At 51.5% G+C, this 26,765-nt stretch overlaps 1 long non-coding RNA gene across 2 annotated transcripts; it reads right to left on the bottom strand.

Annotated features, from left to right (window-relative positions):
• Positions 1-26,306, bottom strand: LOC120093741 (uncharacterized). Of its 2 annotated transcripts, XR_010053115.1 has the most exons (4): positions 17,677-26,306; positions 9,786-9,894; positions 5,801-9,280; positions 1-1,008 (listed from the first exon to the last, which is right to left on the bottom strand). It is a non-coding gene; the product is annotated as an uncharacterized LOC120093741 (long non-coding RNA). The 2 variants fall into 2 exon arrangements; XR_005487425.2 differs by having other exon boundaries at positions 1-9,280.
• Between the last annotated feature and the right edge of the window lie 459 nt (positions 26,307-26,765).

Here is a 26,765-nt window from a genome sequence, read left to right as displayed (position 1 = left end):
TTTGTGTGAACTTTTTTTTTAAATATTTATTATATGTAAGTACACTGTAGCTGTTCAGACACACCAGAAGAGGGCATGGGATCTCATTACAGATGGTTGTGAGCCACCATGTGGTTGCTGGGATTTGAACTCAGGACCTCTGGAAGAGCAGTCAGTGCTCTTAACCACTGAGCCATCTCTCCAGCCCCCGTGTGAGCTTTTCTATGCATCGATGTTCTGAAATAGAAACTTCTGATTTGTTTGGAAAGTCAGCTATGTCAAATGATGTTTTGCTGGGGTGCACAGGTGAAAGGGTGTCTTGCTATAGCAAACATGTGAAGGAACACGCAATGAAGGGGTATAAATCCGATCCCACGGACAGTGGGAGATGGAGCACTGGTTTGGTTTGCTCTGCCTCACTACTCTTCACTAACAGCACGCATGTATTGGTTTGCCTCACTTGGCATTGTTGGGCTCCACTTGTGGTAATGCTGCCATCAAGAGAAACTCGGCAGAGAATCCCCCATGACATTCCTGCCGCAACTTAGCCACTTCCGCAGCCCCACCTCAGGACGGTTGACGAGCCTTGCAGTTTCTTCAGGATTGAGCGACAGCTGCTGGTTCGTATTTGATGTTTGCTGTGGGACTGAACTGCTGACAAAAAAAGACTGAGCTCACCCCCCAAAGAACTATTGCTGAACAGGTCCATGTCCCCGATATCCTAATAACTTCTCTCTCCCAATACCTCTGCTGGGTGGTGGGCTAGAGGAGAGGTTGAACCGTTACTAGAAAGATGTTGCAAAAAAAAAATGTATCCCTAGAGTGTTCATTTCTCCTGGATAAGTATCTAAAGGTAGAATTTCTGGATTACAATGTTCAACAACAACAAAGGAAAAAAAAACTGGCAAGGCAGTGTGCGTCTTGGAGGCTGAGACAGAAGAAGTCCAAAATAAAGGTCAGCCAAGCTTCATGGCAAGTTCAAGGTCAGTCCCAGATTAAAAAAAAGTAGCCATATCATTTACCATCACCCTGCAAGATATGAGCAGTTTAGTAGACGCTTGATATTATCAGCACTCCTAGTACAGTCACAGCGAGGACAGTTGTAATTTGATTTCCAAGTAATTATCAACAAATCTATTTCACGTGCTTACTGGCCACTTATGTCTTACCCTAGGATGCATATAATAAATAGCCCATCCCCTCTTTAAATTGAACTATTTGTCTTCTTATTGAAGTGTATCCTGTGTATATTTTGCAGTTAGGCCCTCAGTCAGATATATAAATTGTGAAATATTTTTACTCAGTCAAACCCAGAGCCTTGGGCAGGCTACTCAACTGTCCTACCACGGATCGGTGTCCCCTGTCTTTCAATTTTCTGATGGCACCTTTCAAAAACCAAAGGGTTTCAAGTCCAATTCATCCAATTTTTTTTATGCCCCATGTCTTTGTGTTTTATCTAAGAAATTTCTCCCTACCTCAAATTACAAAGTTGTTTTCTCATTCTGTTCTGGAAGTTTTATAGTTTTAGTGGGTTTTTTTTTCTTTAATTGGGCAATTTATTGGGCAATTGTGATCTACAATTGTGCAATTTGTGTAAAATGTATTAAATTACTTTTTAAATCTGAATATCCAGTTCATTTTTTGAAAGGCTGTTCCTGCTCTATAGGATTGCCTTGTGAGCTTACAGAGTATCAGTTGACCATGACTGTGTCTAGATTCTAATCTGTTCTAGTGACCTGTGTGTATTCTTCTGCCTAGTCCAAACCACCTGGTCTCTCCAGCTGGGCAGCCATCTGGGTCTCTCCAGCTGTGCAGCCACCTGAGTCTCTCCAGCTGTGCAACCACCTGGGTCTCTCCAGCTGTGCAACCACCTGGGTCTCTCCAGCTATATATAGCTTTGCTAAAAGCCTCCAACTACCATCTCCGAGCTCCGTTGGGTACATTCAGGTGAGTCTGTCTTCTAGGTGACCCTGGGCCTCCTGTTAAAGCACAACCGTTCAAGGGTCTCTGCCCTGGCTATTTAATAAGGACTTGAAACTTCTCTTCACCCAATTTGAGCTCTGTAAGTTGTCAGTCTTTGCGGCAGCCATTCTTCTTTGCCTGGCCTGGTGCAGGTCTGCTTTATACATCTACACCACGTTACTCAGCAAGAGAATAGGAGGCCCAGGGCCCTAGCTAGAGTTCTCTCAGTCCTCTCCCACAGATGCCTCCGGAGTCAGCATTCTCAGGCCTAAGTCTCGACTTGTCCTACTTTCTCCTTTCCAAGCATTCTGCAATCATCTCCTTTGTTGTTTTCTTTGTCCATTGCACATGCTGACAGCTGAGAACACTGCTGCCGTGTTCGGTCGGTACAGCCATAAAATAACAGCTGTGCTGCTATAAAAACACAGATGTGTTCCTAAAAAGCACCAAGCTCCACAAACCCAGGCAATTGCTAAACCGCTGGGCTTAGAGAGGAAAAAGTAAGGTCGGAACATGAATCTTCAAAAACTTCATCGGTTACAGCCAAAAAAAAGACGGGAGCCAAGCAAAAATGGCAGCTTCTTTACTAAATGATTAAGAAATCGCTAGTGCGGGGTCTTTTCGTTGAAAAAAACAAAGTTCAAGTTTTTGTAGCAGTGGATGTGGTAAAACTCGCTAAGACTTGTGAGGTGTTCCCCAGCAGTGGCAGGACAGTGACCTGAGACCCAACAACAGAAGGCTTTAATACCGACGCACACAGAATGTGGGTAGTGAGTGGAAGCCGCTGGCAGATGTTCAAAGCGTGCGTTTTTACGGTTCCTATCTGGCTGGATAGTATTAGGTGCAGCTTCCAGAGTCATATGGACAAAACTGTACATAAGCAAATATGAAACTCACACAATCCTCTTCACGTATGCTGTTCTGTAGGTAGATCCTGTAAAACCAGGCCCCACTTTCAAAACAACCAACTGATGTAGAATTTTTTGTGTGTGTGAATTAAATAAGTAAATGTCACTGCCAAGTTTGCAGAATTCAGAAGGGAACGTCAGTAAGAGCCTGTGCTTACTCCGTCTGCCGTATTTTGTGTCTTTCCCAGTTAGACAGCAGACTCCCCAGGTAAAGACTAATACCTCCTCCCCCACGCCCTACTGTCTATCGCAGCAGCACCTGACCCTTACTAAATGCTCACTAATGAAAAAGGCTGGCCGTTTAATGTATCGAATCAAAATACTTGTGTGCATTTATCAAGAGACTATTCGAAATGAACTCCCTTTAGCACATACCCTTGACTTTATGGGATGTGTAGCTCCCAAAACATCCTGGTTGGAATTTCTCAGGACAGCTGGATATTATTTCGACCCAGCTAGAACAATCTAGAAAGCCCTGGAACAAGCCACAGCCAACAAGGAACAGGTCCGCTGGCACGTTGCTGGCATGAAAGGCACGTGCTTGTGATCCTATTACTCTGAAGACGGGAGGGTGAGAATCAAGCCTTCCAGGTAAGCCTGGGCTATACAATGAGATTGTGTCTCAATCAACTGATAAAAATGAATCCTGTGGTCCCAAGGGCCTCAACAGCTCAGGGCCTCCCATGAGTCTCTCCTGAGGGACAACGACTGCTCCCCTTAAAGGACCAGAGATGTCAGTGTAAAGAATTAACTAGATAAAGGACTACTGGCTATGGCCATGGAAGGACAGAGGGAGACTACGGCAGAACTAGTAGGCGAAGCAGCCACAGCGAAGTTCAGGCAACAGAGAGGTCAGAGGGTGTCTAACTGTGACCTGTGGGAGAAGCTGAAGCCCAGGGGTCATGGTAGGTCTGAGCAGGCAGACGCTCTCAGGGTGACTCTCTTTGGGTGCTGGAAGACTGCCAATTGGATGTCAGACCAAGCAAGGCACACAGCACGCTAGTGGCCAGGAAGCCCACAGAGAGCAAGCAACTGGGCTCCCTCTCGCGCCCCCTATTGGCCAGCCTCGGTGAAGGCCACAGAACACAGAGGTGTGAATTAGCATCCAAGCTCCAGTAGCTTCCAGCATGAAAGCCTGCTGGCCGCTCACTCCTGTACCCCCAGCACTGGTGAGCCTGAGGCAGGAGAATTGAAAGATCCATGTCAGCCTGTGCTACAAAATGAAACCCTGTGTTGAACAAAGAAAAAAATGTGATTCAATGTGCCCTTCCTTTTTAAAGTAGTGACTATATATTTAGAGCTAAGATGAACTTAGGAACTGTCGCAGACATCAGCCAGCCCGTGGACCTATCCACCTCACACCCATTTCCCTGAGCTGAGTGAACCAACCCTTAGTTTAAGCATTGCTCCCCTCAACTCTCCCCTCAGCTTTGCCCAGCCCCTGAAATGTGGGTTTGTGTAACTGAGGTGCCCTGGTTCTGGCTTTCTGACTGAGCAATAAAAATATAACACAGATATCTTAAGGCCTTAGAGTTTCCACATCACAGAACAGCTTCTAGTGCCGCCATCGTCTCTGGTACACAACAAGCCCTTTGGATGGCCCTTCAATAAATCATATAAGTTCAAATACATGCTAGGTTTTTTATGTTAAAGAAGATGCTGCCTATTTTGTAAGCCACTGTGTTTTGAATCTGGCCGTCAAATTAAGGTAACCCTTGAGGAAAAAATTCAGTTAAACAATGTTTATGAAAATAGCCATCATTTTACACACACACACACACACACACACACACACGAAGAGAGAGAACATTTAGTATACAATAGTACAATGATGATATGATTGGTATGATATATTGATATGACAATAAGTTAATGAGACAGTTCCTCATTGGCTATAATATGCCTGCACTTAGAATCAGGGTTATGAGGATAGAATTATACCATAAAAATATTTCCGGGGTTGGGGATTTAGCTCAGTGGTAGAGCGCTTGCCTAGGAAGCGCAAGGCCCTAGGTTCGGTCCCCAGCTCCGGAAAAAAAGAACCAAAAAAAAAAAAATATTTCCACTTTGGAGAGACTGGTCACCAAAATAGACACAAAACAAATGTGGGGTCAAACTTGAGTCCCGATCCGTGCTCCTGGCGAATTCAGTGGGAGGCTCAGACTCTTTATCTGCAATGTCAAGAAAGCACCTACTTTGCAAGATTATGTCAAGGATTAGAAGAGAACAATTGGTACAGGGTTGGATTGGCACCTCACAAGCACTGGATGTTTTTGTTGTCTTAAGTAAACACTACATGAAAAATACAACTTAGTATCCTCAGTGAGTCCACCCAGTGTGTGCGCACCTCCCTCTTGCCTTCCTGCCCTCACAGTCCCAGCAATGAACTTCGGAAGCTTCACCCCGACCTGGGTCTAAAATCTTCACTCTGCAGGACCTCATACCCTTAAGTCCCAGACAACTAGAAGCCATTGCCCTGAGCAAAATATTTGCGACATCAAGAAAGTAACAATTCATTGACCAACATTCTTTGTAAACCATGAACATCCTGGATTTCCGTGTCTGGGATGGGGGAGGGGAACTTCTGGAACCAGTCCCCCGGGAACACTAGTAGATAACCATGATTCATCTTCCCTTAAAACCCCCATTAGTCCCATGCTGCTTTTCAACTGAACACATTTTAAGACCACTTCTTTGAACTAGTAAAGCTTGAAGCAGTATCCTTTTTCCTGAATCAAGGATCCAACAGCAAATCCTCAAAGGCAATGAGCACCGCCAGTGTCTGCATCTTGGCACATGTGCTGGTTACATTTTGCTACCTTGACACAAACAGTGCTTATCTGGGAAGACAGAGTCTCAGCTTAGAGGCTCCCTCCCTCAGAATGGCGAGGCTGTGGGACATTTTCTTCTTTTAATTATTTTTTAATTTTTTTAAAGATTTTTTTACTTACTTTATGTGAGTACACTGTTGCTGTCTTCAGACACACCAGAAGAGGGCATCGGACCCCATTACAGATGATTATGAGCCACCATGTGGTTGCTGGGATTTGAACTCAGGACCTCCGGAAGAGCAGTCTGTGCTCTTAACTGCTGAGCCATCTCTCCAGCCTCTGGACATTTTCTTGATTATGATTGCTGTAAGAGGGCCAAACCCATTGTGGCCAGTGCTGCCCCCTTGCTGGGCCTGGGTTGTATAAGAAAGCAGGCTGAGCTAGCCATGAAAAGCAAACCTATAGGCAGTGTTACTCTGTGTCCTCTGCTTCAGTTCCTTCCTCCAGGTTCCTGCCCTGACTTCTCTTCCTGGTGCACTATGATGTGGAAATAAAGCGAAATAAACCCTTTCCTCCCCAGGTAGCTTTTGGCCATGCCGTTTCTCAGGGCAACAGAAAGCAAATGAAAATATCATCTAAATAAACACACTACCCACTCTGTGGAGAAATGGCTCTTTCCAGGACTGGTGCAGAAACACCTTGTTCCAGAGTTAGGAAATACTTAAAGGGTGGAAGAGGTACGTCGAACGGTACCAAAGACAGCCTGAAGCCACCCCACTCCCAGTGCTGAGAGGACATGAACGTCGCGGGAATAATGGACTTGGATACTACCATCATATTCATTAAGCCGAGAACTGTCAATGATGCTGAGATGGGAGAAAGTTTGATGAGGACTGGGATGTTTACATAGACACAGAGTCTCTCCCCACATTTTCTAATTACATAGAGGAAAAAACTTTACCATGCAGACACCGTCTTAACCAAGGGACAAAGGTTAACATCTCCAGTAATGGAACAAACTGAAGTCACTTACTGCCTGCCAGGCCACCGCAGGAAGACTGTGGCGCTGACTCTATGACTCTACCCCAAACCCACGAGTGGAATCTGATCAGGAGGAAATATCAGACGAAACCAGACTGGGAGGCTTCCACTATCCTCAGGGAAGTGTCAAACTCACCAGTGCCAAGAGGGAGAAACTTTCCCAGGTTAAAAAGTTTCTAACAAGACCCGGTAACTGTGAGCTAGAAGTGGCAGGTTAGTGGGCGAGCATTTGTCTAGTATGCACAAGGCCCTTGGTTCAATCCCCAACATACAAAAAAGAAAGCAAGGAAGGCAGAGGAAAGAGAGGAAGGGAGGAAGGATGGAGGTTAGGGAGAATAAAGGGTTTATATAGACAAGCACCCCCTCCTCGAGTCTGGTCCCCAGCAGAAAGGTGGGGAGAGGAAGAGAGGAAGTAGAAGTGGGGGGGGGGTGAGGAAGGGGAAGGGAGGAGAGGGGAGGGAATGAGAGAGGAAAGGGGAGGGGAGGAGAGTGGAGAGGACAGGAGAAGAGAGGTGAGGACACAGGAGGGGTACAGAGGGAAGAGAAGGGGAAAAGAGGAGATAAGGGGAGAGGAGAGGGGTGGGGAAGGGAGAAGAGGAAAGGCAAAAGAGAAGGGACAGCAACACATGACTGTATCCAGTTCCTCTCGCTGTGTACAGGGCCCTGTTGGGCTGACTGGTAAAACTTGAATGAGGTCTGGCAATGAGGTGGCAGTAACACATTGATATTAAATTCCTGGATCTAATGGCTGTGCCGTAACTAAGTAGGAGAATGTCTGCTTACAGGAAACACACACATAGCACTTATAAGTAAGGACCTTCAGGTCCTGACTTCTCCACAAGTGACAAAGGACTCCACAAACAGGGTTCAAAACGTTTTCATCGGCTGCCACCAAAAGTTCCGACTTCATTTATCTCATTGAAAGCAAAGGCCATACAGTCAACTCAAGCAGCCAAACCTGTTCACCCTGACTGTCAGGGACAGAGTGCCAGGCATGGGCTGGGCACACACCTCTGTGTCCAGAGGTTCAGACCCAAGGCTTAGCTGGGCAGGGCCAGACCAAGGCCACAGTCAAAGCTTAAGAGAGGAATTTCAGCATTAAACACTCAGGAAGCCTATGGCCTCTGGGGCCCAGAGGAGAAGCAGGCTGGTTCTTCCCACAGTGCACTGTGGCCAAGACCTTCCCTCAGGCCCAGAGGCTCAGAAAAGGTGAAGGTTTCGAGGAGACAGAAAACAGGAAGCAGAACCTTTGCCCACTGGCGTGGCCACATTGGGTTGACAATAATAAGTACATATTTGTTGGTTTAAGTCTCCACACCTCATTGTCTTTGGACCCCTCTGCCATGTCCCTAGTGTTACTGTTCAGACAAGAGCAGGCAGGGATCAAATATGGCGGACACCAAGGGTGAGTGAAGTAGGAGACCTCCTCCCCATCCAGCCAAGCTGCTGGTCCACGTTTTGCAAAGTTCAACAGGCTTGATTTTTCTCTGGGATAGTTTTACAAAAGTCAGGAAAAGAAAAAGAGCCCAGGCTAGGGGTATAGCTCATGATCACAGCACCCAGAGGGCTAGGACAGAAAGATCAAGAGTTCAAGGCCAGCCTGGGCTACATAGTGAGCCTCTGCCTCAAACAAACCAACAAGGATGGAAAAAGAACTAAATGCCGGTCGATGTGTGTCTTCCCTGTGTGTCTGAGAGCTGTTGCCCACAGGCCTGGGCAACTTCAGCTTCGCCCTTCCCATGAGTCCACTGTCTCCCAGTGCTTGTCAAGGGCTCAGCCTCAGAGGATGCCCGATGGGTGCTGAGTTTCTCTATGGGTTTATGTGCCTTTTGTTGGGCGGGGGAAGGAGGTTTCACAGCTTCCATTCATTCGTTCCTGTTTTGTATTCAGACTGAGACCATACCAGCCTCTGCCCCTGTATGCAGCCTATGCTGGCTCCTGCCTCAGCCTGTCTAGTGCTGTGATCCCAGGAATGGACAGATCATTCCCACCATCTTGTTTGCCTGATGGTTTTGTTCTACTCTGTTCTTCCCCTTCTCGTTTTGTTCCACTTTTGAGACAGGGTCTTACTAGATAACCCAAGCTGACCTGGAACTCACAATCCTCCTGCCTCAGCTCGGGAGTCCCGGAACATAGGTGTGAGCCACCACTCCCTGCCCATGTGTTCCCGTGTGGGTGTATGCTCAGAGCCTTTGTCTGCATGCCTGGAAGGCAAAGAGAGGCCTGTCACCATACTTCATCCTTCCTTCCTTCCTCAGCCTGCACAGGCCTCTCCAAGGCATTTCATCCTTTAGTACGTGACATCGGAAGGTCACGTGACATCGGAAGAACTGACAAGCTCTTGGTTCCTAGGATGAGAAGCCAGGTGCTAAAGGGACACAAAATAGAGGTTAAAATGGCGGCTGTTGGGGTTGGGGATTTAGCTCAGTGGTAGAGCGCTTGCCTAGCAAGTGCAAGGCTCTGGGTTCGGTCCTCAGCTCCGAAAAAAAAAAAAAGAAAAAGAAAAAGAAAAAAACAAAATGGTGGCTGTTGCTAGGCATAGAGATGGGGTCAGCAGCCGGCCCTCGGGCACTGTCCTTTGTACTGAAGGAGCATCCTTAGTTACCGCTGGGTGGATCCCTGTCAGAGAGGGTGGAGGTTAGATGAAGGGGTTAACAGGAATTCGCCCCCTACAAATGTTCACCAAATCCTAGGCAGTTGCGTGTCTGGGTCCCCATAGGGCAGGCTAGACCAAGATAAAGCATGAAAAACTAAGGAGTCAGACAAGGCTGTGCCCAGGCTGAGCTCTGGAAGTCCAACGCCAGTGAGAGGCTCTTCAGGCTGAACCAGACCAGGGATGGAACAACAGCTGATGGGGGCTTGTAAGGCCTTTTCACAGACGTTCTGTCTAAGAGGTATGCACATCCCAGAGCCCCTGTCATTCTAACCTGAGCACACACCGATAGGGCACTCAGAGATCCAGGAACTGGCAATGGGTATCACGATAAAAGGGCAGCTTGTGTTTGTTCCTGCCTGGGTACAGCATCTGACCCCACAGTGACCTCCCTCCTCCCCAACCTGGGCTGACTCATGCCTCCAGAATGGGAACCTGAGTGTTCTGGCTACCCAGACACAAGTGACTCACATCTCATCCAGGGGATGCTGTAGAAAGGGCTTGTGGCAGCTGTCAGCTCTCAAAACAGACTTGCTTATCACTTCCTGTGCACCGACGCATGGCCATGAGTATAGCGACCCTGGGGAGGTAAAAGCATCTTCCCTTACGAAGGAGGAAATGAGAACCAAGGAGGGAGCCCACCCAGCTCTCCTGAAGGAGCCAGATCTGGCTGCTCTTAGAGGGGATTCTGACATCAGTCATCATGATAAGATCCTTACAGCCCCAGCTCAGCCACTGGGTGGGGCTAGCATGGTCCAGAGTCAGTCTGCACAGGCTGCACACGGAAGGAGCTACGCAGGGAGGTGTCCTCACTCTCCTGGGCCCCGGCCCTGCTGGAGTGGGTGGGTGGGTGGATGAGGTGCAGGGACAACTTAGCCTCTTTCTCATTCCTGTGGTTTCAAGTGGCCACTGAGTCAGACTTTAAGTGACTGGGGACTCATAGTGTCCTGGGTCAATCTGGCATTTCTTTAAAAGCTTACAAATATCTGTGTGCTTACCATTTCGGCTGCCATGCCTCAGAACCACAGGGCACACACTGCTTTCCCCAGCACACCTCCCAGAGTTCACAGGGCAACAAGGGCCTTCTTAGGGGCTTGTCTCCATCATGAGCGTGTGAGAACACAAGTGTGCTCATCTGTCTAACTTGGGCAAACAGCCAGGCCCTCATGGGTATATGGACCCCGTACAAGCCCTAGCTATCCTCAGTTCTCAGGCACCTATGTGTCTCCAAGTTGCTGTCAGACACAGAACCTACAGTGCACGGCAGCAGAACATGCACACGCACAAGTGTGCACACACCCAGTGCAGGCAAGTGCATACCCAAGTGTTCACACAATAGTACATACTCCAAGACGAACCTGAGAGACCCTTCAGGAACCTGGGGTGAGACTACCAACAGGAAGGGGCTGCCGCTGGCCAGAAGCTACAATCCCCAGCCTCACCTCTAGGAGTCACTGTCAAGTTCTCTGCCCCAAACCTGGGCTCTGAGACAGGAAGGATGAAGAAGGCCTGAGGACCAAACTCCCCCCTCAGCCCTACTGCCTACCAGGTGGGCAGCAGGTGGCACCACTAGGCTGCTGATTAGGACCCAGCTGTCCTAGAGGTGGCAGGAGAGGGACATGCTGGTGGCAGGATTCATGTAGGATACGGGATGATCTCCTACCCAGGCAGACAGCTTGAACTCGGGGAGACTGAGCCCCAGGAGGAGGTGAGCGAACACTGGAGGTGGTGGGAAAGAGAAGGTGGGCGAGGAGATGGGGAACATGAAGCAGGAGAGGAATGGGCTGAGAGGAATGAGGAAGAGAAGAGGGACCGGACAGGGACAGAGCAGAGCAGGAAGACACTGGGAGAGGACAGCATGGCTGCCACATAGATACCTAATGGCTATCACATAGACATCTATCACCAGACATAGCTCCCTTATCCTGCCAGCCGAGCCCTGGGCCAGGACAGACAGACAGAGCTTGGGCTATGCCCCTTTTCTTTCTTCAGAGCAGCAATCCAAAGATACCTGTATTGGAGGGCCCTGCAGACAAGCAGAGTTCACCACATCACATGAAGTGCAGGGAGCAGGAAGCAGGGAGCCTGCTAGAGCCAGACTCCAGAAGCAGGGACCCTAGTGCATGGACAGGGTATGGCAGTGTGCCTTTCCCTCCCTCCCTCCCTCCCCATCCTCCTCCCCTTCTCCTTCTCTTTCTTCCCCTCTCTCTCTCCCCCTCCCCCTCCTGGGGCTGGCTCTCTCCGCTGACCTCTGCTGGCTAGAACTTTCTGGCCCAGAGGCTGTCGCTACCTCAGCACTTTGGCACAGGCTGGCTAGTAGCCTAATACTGCTTCCAGCAAGTCCTGGGTGGTAGGCAAATGTGTACCAGAGCTCAGGCCGAGGTGGCTGAGCAGTGCTGGAGGGTGAGTGCTTCCCACAGCACAAGCCCCGCTCAGACGTCTCCTCCAAGCGTACAGACAGTAAGGACCCACGGACAGGGCCAGAAGTTTTTGTTGCCTAGACCCCTCCTGTCCTCTGTGCCTGGTACCAAAGCTGAACAAAGTGGAAGCTGCTGGGCCTACTCTGAGGTGCAGGTGAGGGCTGTCATTTAGGTCTAACCAGTGATCATCGATACCATCTATCCTTGTCCTTTCTGCCCTGGGGCCCTGGGAGGGTCTGAGAGACCTCTTGGCACCGAGAAGAGAGACCTCTGGGACAAGCTGTTTGTCATGGCTTCATCCCCAGAATCCCCTGTCCCTCCAGCACACAAGCACTCCCAGAGGTCAGGGGAGGTGGCACTGTGAGGAGGATCAGCCTTTGAGGCCTATAAAGGAGTTGCTGAGAGAGCCACGGTGCCCATGTGGCCCTCAGTTCTCCCCCAGTATCAGAGCCCTTATACCAAAGCCTCCACCCCATGCAAGTCGGTGACCGGCCTCACAGTCCCGCTTCACTCCCCTCCCGTGCCTCCCATCAATCCTCCTTGGCAAAACCAGAAGGCGAGCCTCCCATAGCACTCTAGCCCATATCTGCCCTGCTCAAAGACCCCTTCCATGGCTGCTCACTTCTCCCAGACAGGAGGCACCCTCCTCTGCCTGCCTCTACTCCTTTGTGACTTTATCTGCAGATGGCAAGAGGCCCTGCCTGCTCCCAAATGACAGGACTGTTCTCAGGTCTCTGATTGTGCTGGTGTACAACCACACCCCGCCATTGTGAGTGGGTCAGGCGCGTACCTCAGAGCGTGCAGCACCCTGGAAGCCCTTCCTGGAGCAGACTGCCCCTGAATATTTATCTGAATTTCTCCTACTTTGCAACTCCCCCTGCTGTGAGGACTCGGGGTAGCTCAGCCAAATTATTATCTTTAGCGCCTCACACGCCACTCAACACCTCAGAGGTGTTGATGGATGTCACCAATGATTATTAAACACCAGTAATTTCATCATGTTGTGTTTCTGGCTCTGCTTGCCCAGAGGGCAGCTGGGGTAGGCAGCTGGAAGCCACTACCCAACCCTCCACTGAAGGCTCCTTCTCTCTGACACTAGACAGGCCTTTGCCATGGGGTTCACAGGCCTCAGCAGAACCATCACAGACTTGGGGCCTGAGGACTGCACCAGGGACTGCTGGCTAGATAGTTCCTAAGAAGGATAGTTACACTCCGGATCCACACCAGGCTCTGAGCTCAGGAGTCGCCTGGATAGTAAAAGGCCTCTGGGCGCACCGGAGGGCCTATAACTCCCCCACATCCTGCCAGAATCCTTGGGGCTTTCCGCAGAGCAGCCCAGAGGCTCCAAGGAATGACATCATCTCTTCTCAACAGTAGCTAGACCAACAAGGTAATACTATCAGCCCTGCCCTTGGGAAGCTTCCAAGTTAGGAAATGAGAAGCAACACCCAGGACCAGGAAGACCCAGGTACTAAGGCCAGCCCACCTCTCAGACAGACACACGCGGTAGAGATGACAGACAGAGTGGTGAGAAGGGTGGTCTCTGTTCACCCTCCGAGCTGAGCCGTTTAACCCCTGAGGCCTCGGAGTAGGCAGGGTGCTAGCTTCAGAGACCGAGCTCCACTCATCCCCAGTGGTGGGGCGAGGATCCAAACGGAGATCCTCCAGTGCTCGCACTCGCTCTTTCTTCTCACTCCTTGGCCACCCTAAGCTCCAAGTAGGGGCTCGCTGCTACCAACGACATAGCCCTTCCCAGTGAGGCTCCCCTTAAACCACAGCCGAAGCAGCCACCTCTGTCTTCCACCCACACCCACCACGTCCTAGGCTTCACCCTGGAGTTTCCCAAGTCTCCTCTGTGCTCCGAGGCTTCACCCTGGAGTTTCCCAAGTCTCCTCTGTGCTCCGAATGAACCGCATGCCCCGTTTTACAGATAAGAAGCCAGAGGGTTGAGAATGCTAAGTAACTAGCCCAAGGTCACGCATCCCAGGAAACAAATGAGCCCGGTTAGAAGTCGGGTCATTAGCGCACCCATTAGGGAAGGGGAATTAACAGCCCGTGCTGCTAATGGTCCTGGGGAGAAAGGTTCCAGAGTTAACGAAGGCCGCTGGGCCTGGAGAAATGGACAGGTTTGCATGGTCAGAGCGGGAAGAGTGAGAAGACTATGGAGAAGGGCAGAAAGGGAGACGGCAAGGGGCCTTGTCCAAACTAGGGAGACATGGGGACACAGCAGGAGAAGCCGTGGAATGGGGGTCACTGCGTGTGTCCCCCTAACTTGGTGTGCGACGTTGAGTGAGCCCCTCCGCACCATCTTAAGGAACGTGTGTGAGCTCACTAAGGAGTCCCAGCCTGTAGCTGCTGGAACATGAAGGTGAGAGGTCCAAACAAGGACGTAGGCTCACGAGGATGAAATGGAACATGCCCACCACTACCTAACGTCTGTGATACCTGGTCGCCCTCGGGTAAAGGAGAGGGTCCTTGGACAACGGTCAGAGAAAAACCCCTAGAAGGATGGAGACTTCAGAACGGAGGCAAGGGGTCTTGCAAACTGGAGGGCATTTGAAGATCGAGTTAGTCCCCAATCGAAACTGCGTGGCACCTAAATTTAAATAAATTCCAAACCATCAGCAAAGGGCCGACCGTCCCGAGGGCCTGCAGTTCGACAGCCCAGAGGCTGTGAGCTCAGAGCCATCGGGGCAGGAATATCTCTTACTACAGACGGTGGACATGTATGTGTGTGCGGACACACAGAGGCTGCTACTCGGAGCTCCATCAAAGCCCTTTTTGGGTCACTCATCTCTTCTCAGCACAGCCTTTCAAACAGCCCCACCTGACACTTCCTTCCACCTGGGAAGTCAGTCTTGCTGTCTTGCCTTGCCCCATCTTGCTGCTTTTCCTTTCAGACTCAAGAGGTACCTGACAGAAACAGTCCACTCACTCCACGTGGCTACTTCCCTCTGGGAAGGTGAATGTAGCCCTTCTCTCTCCAGCCTCTTTGGCCTCTTGCTTTCCTGTCTCCTTCACCACAGAAGGCAAACTGAAGGAGGGAGTGGATGTGCAAGAGCCCTGTGGTCTGTTCCCGATGTTAACCCCCCCACCCATCCCATCTGTCCAGCAGGAAATCCTTTCTGTAGTTTAATCTTAGGGCCTCACACCACTGATCTGGACTCTGAGGTGGCAGAGGCTTAGCTAGCTAGTTGGAAGAGTTGCCTCCTTACAGGCGGGAAGGCCAGAAGAGAGATTACTAAGGCGCCGGGCCCAGGGCTGTGACATGCACCTGCCACAGCTCCAGGGAGATCGGGGACCTGCCAACTTACCCCGCCCCATGAGCTCATGGTTACATTTGCCAGGCGCTGGCCCAGGGCAGCAGGTGCTGACAACAGAACCTAGGCACAGGGCCGAGGACGGGAAGGCGGGAAAGCTACTGAGTGAGGGCCAGCAGCAAAGCCACCCTACAAGACTCAGATGCAGCGGCTCTCTGGACTCTGTGTGTGACCTCTGACCTCCAAGTGTGACCTCTGACCTCCACATGTTACCTCTGACCTCCACATGTTACCTCTGACCACCTGTGACCCACCATCTCTGTTCCTCCTCAGGTCCCTGACTCTGGGCACGGCCTCTGTCTCATAGTCTTCTCTCTCTGGAGATCACGGATGGAGGAGGGCAGGTCACTCTACTTACCCAGTGACTATCACCCTACTGTGTCTCCCCCGGGACTCTGGACAGTCGCCCTGTGTTGAGTTTGCTGGGCAAGCGATGATCACCAAATGCTGTCATTTCTGAGGTTGTTGTAGGCACACACCTAAACGCCAGTTATAAAGTGGCTATAAATCCCCAAATAAATGCTTCGGTCCCGGTACCAGCACACCCCTAGAGGTAGGGCGAAATGGAAGTAAAGCCCAGGTACAACTGAGCCACTGGGGTCAAGGACCTTCTCCACCAATCCTTGGTAAGACAGGCTGCAGCTTTCAGATCGCAGGACAGGTGGCCTACCCAGAAATGCCAGGATCTGGACTACCAGGGACAACCACCACATCCTGGTTTGCATGCCAGGTCCAGAGAGCTACCATACACCAATGCTTCTCAGAGCCTTTTCCAATGGAGAGCCCCAGCCAAGCCTGCAACCTTTCAGCTACCCAACCTAGCCTCATCCTGCTACCCAAGAGGCTCCCTCTTCCCCATCCTTGTCTCCTACTTGAAGTCCCACTTCAGATGTGCAAATGCCCAGGCTGCAGCCCAGAAGCAGTGAAGCCTGGAGGAAGGTCGCTGGGGATAAGAGAGACTCTGACTCTGAAGAGACAGGTAGCTGGCTCTAGAAGTGTCTCTGAGCTCCTCTCAGACTCTCCCTTGGTTTGACCACAGGAAGCTCCTGTCCCTCCTTTCTCCCATGGAGAAGACACTTAGGTGATCCATTTCCCCAAACTTTCCAGAGAGGAGGATCTGGCTTAAGGCCATACCACATTTCCATGTCACCTAGAGGGCTGGGCAGGCATGTTACTGGACAGTCCCCACCCAGGAGGCAGGGTGAATTCCCAAAGTAGCCAGTCACTGAGTCGGGTCGAGGGTGTGGGGTCCCTCAGGACTGGAGGGTTCCGCAATGATGCTTTTGAGAAGCCGGCTGCCTGCTGCCTCCCACCACCGCAGAGAGAGCCTGGTCTTTCCCAGCTTATCCCCACACTGCCCTTTCGGGAAGCTTTCCTCGGCAGACCCCACCCTGCTCTAACCATGGCTTACTCCGCGTCCCCTCAGCAGCTTAGATGCAAAATTTACTGCGTGCTCAACTACCTTGCTTATGCTACTTTGCAAATGTTCTCATAGGTCTCAGCTCTCGAGCATTAATTAAGTCCATTTTGCTAGAGGATTAGTCCCTGCCCTTAAGGAGTGCCAAGGAACACTCTGGAATCGAAGCCACATCTCTCTTGCTGCAATTTTTTCCCCTCTTGATAATCAAGCAATCTCCCTGATGAAACTCCCCTCGGTAAGCAGCTTCTCCCCACTTCTCCCTTGGACTCTCGGGGAGGCCCCAGATAAGGTCATATGGGGGCAGAAGTCTCTGGAGAGCCTGGAAGAGGTCGGTCTCTCTTCAAAGGAAAGCAGCGTCCTTCGGTGTACTGCAAACCCTTCCGAGACCAGGTCCACTCCTCTCAGCCCCAGAAACCAAGCTGTCTGTAGGTGCTGCATCTTCACCAGAACCCAGTGGGCTCCCCACATGGCCACAGGAAGCTATGGGGAGAGACTGACCTGGGAAGGAACCTTGGTCCTAGTACCTCCTGTTTGTGTGAACTTGACTCCTTTGCACCTTTATTTCACCATCCGTGCGGTGAGCACAGAAATCAGAGGCCTGAGAGGAAGTGGGTACCAAGCATGGAGCTGAGAAAGAGGGTAGGAGAGGGTGGTACAGGCTGGGCGGAGAACAAAGGTAGGCGCTCCCTGCACCTGGGCCAGGGACCCCGCTTCTCCTCCTTCAACCCCAAGCCCTTAGCCAACATGGCTTACAAGGGAGCAGGGAATCAGGAAGGTTTTTTAATAAAAGCAATGGGCCCGGGGAGTTAGTGCCTTGGATAAGAGTGCTTGCTGTCTAAGCATGAAGACTTGAGTTCAACCCCCCAGCACCCATGCAAAACCCTGGGTGTGGCTACACGCTCCTGTAACCCAGCACTGTCGAAGTGGACAGGAGGGTCCCTGAGGCTTGCTGGCTTCCAGCCTCGCTCTAGGTTCAGTGAGATACCCTCCCTCAAGGGGGTGAGCCTCAGAGGAGTACAGTAGAAAAGGACAGAGCAGGATACTCAAGTCTCTCTCGCCTCCGTGAGCGTGAACATAAGTATGTATACCCGTGCATACACCACACAACGTTCACACCCCACCAATCAGACCAGTGTGGGAGGTATTTATGGGAAGACACGGAATCCCTGAAACCAAGTCCTTTCCCCAACTCCCCAGCTCACCCAGGCTGGAGGTGAGGGCTGCTGGAACCTCCTGAGTGCTGGCACTCCTACCATTGAGCCCATTATCTGCTTTTATGAAAAGCATTTTCTGATGCCCTTGCCCCAGCCATGAGCTAGGTTGGCTAAGGGCTCAGGATTGCAGGAGACAGAGCAATGGCTCATGGGACAGGTGTGCCTGGAAGGCCTTCCTTTATTCTCTGCCTGCCTAGCAACCACATTCTAGTTACTACTGGATGCCAAACCAGACCTTCTCTGGGGAAATGTGGAGAGAAGGGGTTCTGAGAATTGGGGTAAGAAGGGGTGAGCCTCTGCTGGAGGTGCCACACCAGGACAGACTATAGAGTTCTGGCTTCCCAGAGACTCTGGAGGGAAGTCCCCACTGTCCCTAGTCCTTCCCTCAAATGGCAGATTATCTGTCACGGGTTATTTCTTGTCAGCCCACAGTACAGAATATACTTTACGTAGAGGCCGGCACATACGTATTGTCATGAAACTGTGCTTTGTGATACATGAGCTCTCCATCCTCATGACCCTCCAGTGAGTCACCAACAAACATTTGAGGAATCCTGTTGCAGGTAATGGGAGCAAGGTTCAGCTCAAGAGAGTTAAGTGTTCCCACCAGCTTAAAGGAGTAAGTGTTCCCATCAGCTCAAGGGAGTAAGTGCTCCCACCAGCTCAAGGGAGTAAGTGCTTCCACCAGGACAGGGACACCAACTCAACAGGTGAGAGAGCCTGCACGTCACATCAGCTCCTTCCTCCCTTCCTTACTTATAAGGTCTCATAAGCTGAGGGTGCAGAGAGAAAGTCACCCTTACTGTCCCTCTGTGACAGCCTCTCAGCACACCGTCTCCCTCCTCCCAGTCACTAGAGCACCAGAAGCCCTTTACGCTGGGTCAAGACCTAGGGAGACTGTGAAGATGTAAGATGAGTTTGGCACTCAGTTCAGGACCCACATCTACAGCCGGGTGTGCATCTCCCAGACTGGGGAAACGTTTAGCGAATCTCTATGAGCGAGGCATGGTCCTGGGCTCCCCTGCCATCTGAGCAAACGCCAAGTCGGGGAAGCAAACCTGTAAGAAGGGTAATGAAGATAAAACCACTTCCAAGCCATGAGAATACAAACAAGAGGCTATACGTTCACTGAAGGGGCAGCAAGCAAGAACAAGAAACCTTCTGCTTCCTCCTTCAGGATCCAGAGGCCACTTTAACATCATTTCAGTTATAACTGAGATACAAGGAGAAGGGCTGGCCGCCTTCTTACAAGGGAACTTGCCCAGGGTCTCAAGAACTCCCAGGCAGTTCCACACCCCCCTTGCTCCTCAGAGGTTGTCCCAGACCAGAGCATCTGGGCTCAGAGAAGCCTTCTCAGAAAGGACATCTCTGCTTGTGTTGGCAGGCACTGTCTGGTGACGGAAGGAGATCAGGTTGCCTGCTGAGGTCCAGGGCACCTTGTCGGGAGGGGCAGCGGAGAAAGAATTATCATCAGCTCAGCAGCAGACACCCAGCCCTGCCCAGAAAGAAGGCAGAGCCCACACCTGGGGCTTTCTGCCTAGGAATGCTACCTGCCAGCTGAAATCCTGGCCCACGCGAGCACCCTGAGGGCTGTGGGAGGGGGTGGAATCGGTGCTGCCCCCACCCCCACAGACACCCAGCAGGAAATGTATGGAGCTAGTCAACATCTCTCTAGCCACCAGGCCAGTGGCCCTATGGCTGACAAATAATGGGGCAGGAGCCAAGTCATTAGGCAGGGAGACTGTCATTAGAGCAGGTGATGCCACCATGCACAGACAATAGCAAATAGTCATTAGCGGCTGTGTCACGGGGTGAGGCAATGCCGCCGCGTGGGGGAGGGGACGGCCCTGGGTCCACACAAATGCACACATGCACACAAAGAGAAACGTACACTCACCCAGATACTCGCTCACGAGCAGAGGCGTGAGTGGAGGCACCCCCACCCTCACCTCCACTTAGGGGTGTAAAGGCACACTTGTATCTCCTCCACACATTCAAACACATGTTCTACACCCACGTGCACAATGGTGGCACACATTCCCATACGGGGGGGGGGATATCAGCGGACACTCGCCCGTTCACACCCAGAGGTGGGCTGTAGCAGATGCTGAGACGTGTCTACTCATGAGGGAATGTGAACAGACACACACCCGGAGGACAAGCTAGGTACCCACACTCGTGTTCACACAGGGGAGCAAACACACACACTCACACACACACACACAAACATTCACACATTCACACACACATACACACACATGCATTCACACACACATTCATGTTCACACACATACATTCACACATTCACACACACATTCACGTTCACACACACATACATTCACACCCACATACACACACATACATTCACACACACACATTCACATTCACACACACACATACATTCACACACACACACTCACACATTCACACATTCACACACACATACATTCACACACACATTCACACATTCACACACACACACACACACACACACACATCCAACAGGAGGTTCCCACATGCCCCCACCCCCACTACCTCTACTACAAATAGCTTACAAACTAGAAATAGAATCCAAGCAACCCCCTGAAGGCCAGCTCCTACCCTTCCCCACTAAAACTCTTGCAAAATCAAAATGGGTCACCGTGGCCAGGTTTTCAGGCCTCCTGACCTCCATGGCAGGAGACTGGCAAGGAGATGGGGCTCAGAGGAGTTGGCACTCTCCCCCAGTGTGTGGTCCACTTCCTGTCCCTTTCTCTCACAGCACTTCTCCATCCCCTGTGGACTGCAGAGAGGACAGACAGACAACTAGGCAGAGCTTATCTAACCAAATCCAGGGTCAGTCTCTTGCTGTGCCGCTTACGGGGTCTTGGACACTCGTTTCCTGATGCCGCTATAAAAATCGCCACGAGGTCCATGGCTTCCCACGTGTTTTACTTACTATCTTGCACAAATTTTATTCATTTCTGCAGTCCTGAAAGTCAGAAGTTTGACATGAATCTCGGTGGGCTAAAGTCAGGATGTCCGCTAGCCAGGCTGTTTCGTGACCTTGTAAGGTAACTGCCAGCCACAATCCTTAGGTTCCTCCAGCTTCGAGAGGGAGGTCTTCACCACATCTGCAATCTAAAGGGCTCAGGAAATGACCCTGGGCCCACCCAGATAAGCCAGGTTTGCCTCCCCAACTCAAATCCTTCCCTTACATCGACCAAGTCCCCTTTGCTCTGACTAGGACACAGACATCACTGGGTGGGGTGAGGAGTGGGGTTACTATTACTCTGTCAACCAAGTTGGCTAACCTTGGGTAAGTGGTTTGAGGTGCAGCACCATGACATCTCCAGTAGCTAAAGGAAAACAGTATCCACCCTGTGGATGGTCACAGGGATGTGGAAAACCTGTGAGGCTTGCACGCAGGCCACCTTCAGTTCCCTAAGCCTGGAAGGGGCTGTCTACAGGCAGTGGAGGTAAGGTCCCTCAAGGACTTGAAAGGCACATGCAGGCCTGGGCCTTGAGGACTATGAGGGAGTGTGGGTGTCTCTAGGGCTGTCCCCTGTGAGATTGTGCACACCGCAGAGATCTGAGACAGACAGGGTGAGGCGTGTTGCTCCCGTGTTCCTGTGTGTCACTGCCTTCCTCTCCTCATCTGCTACCATCAGTTTGCAGGGCCCTGGGGCCAATAGGTGGGTAGGAAGCCCAGCCTGGGCTCCTATTACATGAGGATACACAGACTGCAGAGAGATAGCCTGACCACACAGACCCCATGTGGAGGAATAGTTCACTGCAAACAGTCATTAGATTCCAGCCGTACCGGGTGCTGTTTGTCCTCTCTCAACACAGCCGAAGGCACCTCAGAGAAGAACTGAGGTCATCAGATTCCTGCTGCCCAGTCTTGCAGGACATATCTGAAACCCAGCTGCACCCATCGGTCACGCCCTCTTGCCTGCATCATCCCAGGACCCTTCAGCACCTCTCCTCGGTCTATGCCAAGCTCATATTTTATCCCTGCCTCCCAACTCCCTCCAGAAACTCAGAAGTGAACAGAGGAATTGAGCCCCTAAACATGATGGGGGCTGGAGTAGGGGCAGAAGCTGGGTGCTACAAAATGGGGTGCAGTAGCACTGGGCCTGTCTGGACATGGTAGCATGCTTGAACACTGACCTAAGAATTGTGAGACACAAGAAAGGACTCCTACTTTCTTCCTGGGACACAGTGAAGAGGCCATGAGCAGGCTGGCATTTACATACCAGCTACTGTGGAAATTCCCACATTTCTCTGCATCCCCAACAGATGTCAATGGGGAGACACTAGGGGATGAAGAGGAGGCCATCCAGATGCCTAGCAGCAGCAGGACACTAGTGGCAAAGCAGGTGTCATAAACACTCGAGGGCGGACCATGAAGATGCTGGGACCATGTCAATGCTAGGAACACAGAGACCCAAGAACTGGAGTTGAGGCTTCAGGTTCCAGACCTCTGCACATCTCCTATATGGGCACTGAGGACTACTGTCCTCCGTGTGAGCTACCTAGAGCCTGGTGGCTCCCCGCCTAGCTGCTCTTTACCAGATCTGTCCAGCTTGTCAGTTGGAGCAGAGCCTAGTGTCACCGTAGGCTGCTGCCACCTGGCATGGTTTCGGTCTATTATCAGGCCAGATAAAGGGCAGACTCCAGAGCTTGGGGGAGAGATTTGGGCTTACAAATAAGCATCTCCAACATGCCCACCACTCCCCCAGTCTCCTTTGTCAGCTGTCCACCTCCCAATGACTCTTTGTTGCACTCTAAAAGCAGCCCGGGGGAGAGGGACAACTCCTAAACAACTCCCCTGTGCTGTGGAGGGGGTGGGGAAGGTGAGAAGGCTGGAACCAGCCAGACAGGGGTGGCTGGAAGCTGAGGCTAGATAGAAAGCGATCCTGGAACTCAGAAAGTCTTGGTCTTGGGGACCATGCAGTATGCTCACTCCTGGGGTTAGAGGGTGCATCTCCAGCCACAAACTCTGCCTGGTCTTGTCCTACTGCTTGGCCCAGGGCTTGCACCGAGGACAGAATCACAAAACCATTTCCTGACCAAAGAGCAGGGGAGAGCAGGATTGGTGCTTTCTCTGATGGTCCAGATTCCAGAAGCGCTTGGAGAAGGGAAGTGGGGTCCTCAGAGAGGGAAGAAAGAGACCATTGCCCGAAGGAGTCATAGAAACCAATACCAACCCACAACTGCTCACTCACTGTACCCAAAGCTACAGAACCATGGACGGAAGAAATACCCCTGCTGTAGCGAAGGCTGCATCGGGAGCGGAGTCTCAGAGAAGACTTCCTGCAGGAAGGAACAGATGGAACCAGCACTAAGGTGCAAGTTCTGAGTGTGTGTGTGTGTGTGTGTGTGTGTGTGTGTGTGTGTGTGTGTGTGTCCTGCAGGAGTCATCCTCGGGGCTGGACGTGCGCTGGACATAGTGGGTGGCACGCAAAGTGGGCACAGGGATGGACACCGGAGACACTGTTTCTCAGACTGTCATTTCCTCCTGACTGGGCAAGCAGATGGAAGGATGCTATTGGGGAATGCTATGCTGCCCTGCAGCCCCTCATCCCTCCCCTGAAGGCATCAGCAGCCAGCGGAAGCAGGGGCCCTCTGCCAGTTTCCCCTTGTGCAATCCTTCTTCCTGCTCCTCTCCACCCAGAGGCAAGCCTGACAATTATGCCAAGAGGCCTCTGGCATGAACCCAGCACCTGAAGAACTGGCCAAGGGCTGGTTTTCCCAAGGGAGGACTGGACAGTTGAAGCTTGGACCAGGGAAAGCTAAATATTCCATGCTGGGTCCTGTATGCACAAAGGATGAGCCTAGCACGTCTGAGCTATCCCTGCTCGGTCCCAAGTACATGCTTCTCTGCATTCTAGACCCACCCAGACTTCTAGTCATCGGAGGAAGCTTGCAGAGACACCCTCCCCTTCTCTACCACAAAGCTTTTTGTTTCTTTTAATTTGCCTCTATTTATTGAGACAGGGTGCTACTATGTTACCTTAGTTGGTCTGTAACTTGCTACATAGCTCTGGCTGGCCTCAGACTCACAGAGTTCCTCCCCGGTGCTGGGATTAAAGGCGTGAGCTGCCATATTCAGCCAACCACCAAGATTTCAGCTATGACAAGGAGATAACAGGGTTCCCCAGATACCAGATGGGAAACACAAGGGATAGGATATTTAGGACTCAGTATAATACGGGCCTCTGAGAGTTGGTTGTTTGTGACCTTCATGAGACTCCAGGACAAGGACCCTATGTCTACATGGGATTTATCCAAATCAGCCCAGGCAAGCAAACAACCAGATACTGCAAAGCAGGGTTCACAGGCTACCCTCTCACTATGTCCACACACAGACTCCTGCACAGACCACTCAGGGTCTGGGACTCCGAGATATCCCACAGCTCTTGGTGATTAGGTCTCTGTTCCAGAAAGCAGAACGAATGCTCTGTGTACAAGACGACCTTTTGCTTAGAAGTGACTAGTGCCAAGACCTACTGTGTGCCAGATTCTATATGAAGAAGTGTGGCATCAAAGGAATTGAGCCCTCACCCACCCCTGTGTTTGCAGATCTTGGCTCAGCCGAAAGGCAGACACAAACACGTCAACAGCCAACAATAAATAACTACAAATTGGGCTAAGTGGGTTGAGGACAGGGAAAGCGCAATTAGCCTTGCGGCCTCCCCAGCCCTTAAGGTCTGCCCTCATTACACAGGCGGGCATGCCGGCCCTTCCCAGGGTTCCCTGGCTATGGGCCCTGGTTCACACTGCAGCCTGTGAGCCTGGCAGAGCAGGGGGCAGTGACAACTGGCTAAGGAGCCCTTATTGAACCAAACTATTAAATTTTTCAAAAAAAAAAAAAGGGTTCAGCATAGCCTAATGTTATGAATCTAGAGAGACCAGGCGTTTGACCAAATCACACAGCTGCTAAGCAGCAGAGAACCAGACAAGAAGTCAGATGTCCCAACTCTGGGCCAATGGTACCCGTAGCACCCACCCATCCTCCAGTCTCGAGATCCTCACAGCCTGCCCTGTATGAGGATGTAGCTAGCCTCCAGCGATCCACACCATCCTGACTCATCTCAGAGGCTCTGAACACTGTCTAGTCAAGCTGCGTGATGTCAATGTTTCACGTCTGAGATGTCCCATGTCGAACGTGGCGTGGCCGCTCGCCACTATCCAGGTGTGGCTACAGGGGGTAGAATGTCAGGGGAAAGAAACTGAAGAGCTGGGAAGTGGAGGGGCGCACACGGAGCCACCAAAGGACTTTAGCCCAGTGGTGAAATGCTTGGTTTGCAGCCTCTGGGCTCCTGGGGAGTCAGGATTCCTTTGAGCTCCACAGCACCTGTCGACACTCCAGTGATGCCAGCTCCTGTCACCTCAGTCACCATCCCACACGGATCTGCACCGCCCAGCTGGTACTTGGAGCACCCTTCCTCTACCCCACCCCCACAGCTCTTCCTCTTCCTCCAGTCCTCAGGCCCCTCCCGGAAGGCTCCTCACCCTGACTGGCGCCTCTGCCAAGGGTGTATGAAGCTTGCCTGTCACACAGAAGGGACCTCATCTCTCTACCCTTTCTACGCCCTGCACCCTTCCCAAAGCCACGCTCTGCTCCCCATACCCGCTCTGGAATCCTCAGATTCTACAGACGAAGATGCTCAAGAGGCTAGAGAGCCACACTCCCCTGTCCCTGCCTCCACTGCGGCCTCAGCTCAACCCTACTCCCAGGGAAGACCCCGAGAAAGGGATTAGGCACAGAGCAGGCAGCATCCTCCTCTGTCATGACATCATGGAACTGACATCATTTGAAATGACATCATTTGAAAAGAACCAAGACGAAGACAGAACCTGAGCGGTTCTATGGAGGCCTTCCCATCTTGCCCTGAAGCAGCTCCCAGACACTCTTTCTCCCCATATTCCCCTGACTCGCTGATGCTGACTTGAAGGCTGGCCAGTACTCCTACCAAAGTTCACACAGCAAGCACTCGCCACTCTCATGCAGGGAGAGGCTGCCAGTGCACGGGACTGTCTCAGGCCGTCCCAAAGAGAGCAAAACAGAGAAGAGACACTGAAACTATGACATAGACATGAATATCATTCCTATAAGATCAGCCAGCCAGATGTCCCTCCTCCCTAAGCATGAGGGAAGACCAGAGAGAACAACAGGAAATCGTGGAAGAGAGGCAGGAGTAAGGGAGACAGGTCAGAGGTCACTGGGGATGATAAAGGACATCTCTAGGCCACAAAGATCCTTGCCAGCTGGCATTGTCCAGACGCATGCGTGCCTGGAGCATATCCAGGAAGGGCCTGGGCAGTCTCCAACGAAATTCAATATTCCCCATCTCCTGCCCTTACTACAGCAGACTTAGATTTGATAGGCACTCAGTCCCTGGGGCCCTGGCTCCTAACAAGGCCTGGAGAGGGTCCTGTGTGAGCTCAGCAAAGGTAGATGCCCTCCCTGACTGTGAGGGAAAGCCTACGGTGAGAGGCAACCTGTTCAAATGTGTCTCAGGGGTGCCGAGGAGAAGGAAGTACAGCCGGGGGAGGACAGGGGTCATGGGAGGACTTACTCAGGGGAGGACCATGGAGTAGGTGGGGCAGAGTTGAAGAGTTTGTTTATTTGGGGCTTTTTTTTTATGACTGCTCTTCCTGTTTGACAATCACAGCTGTAGCAGTCAAAGGCACCTCTACAGATAGTGTCCAAAGAGAGTGCAAAGCTGAGAGGAGGCACCAGATAGCTCCCATGTCCCACCCCATAGCCACCATGTCTGCCATTCATCTAGGGAGTCCAGAGCACCCCCAAGGAAAGCTCTCAGAGACAAACACCTCAATGCCAGCTGGAAGGGGCAGCTGACTGTGACTTACCAAGAACCTGTCAAATTCAGGAGGACGTGACAGGCTGAACTGAGCGTTAAGAGGAACTGACCTGACCGAAGCCAACAAGAAGGAGACAAAAACAGCTTCCTTCTCTGTCCCCTGCCCTTCCCGTGGCATCCAAAGTCACCATGGACAGTCAATGCCCTGAAACCAGGCACATCACGCCACCATCTGTACTGAGGATGGTGAACTCAGCATGGACC

The sequence above is a fragment of the Rattus norvegicus genome, chromosome 7, assembly GCF_036323735.1.
Source record: "Rattus norvegicus strain BN/NHsdMcwi chromosome 7, GRCr8, whole genome shotgun sequence".
Taxonomy (NCBI): domain Eukaryota; kingdom Metazoa; phylum Chordata; class Mammalia; order Rodentia; family Muridae; genus Rattus; species Rattus norvegicus.
This window is presented reverse-complemented; position numbering and strand designations above follow the sequence as displayed.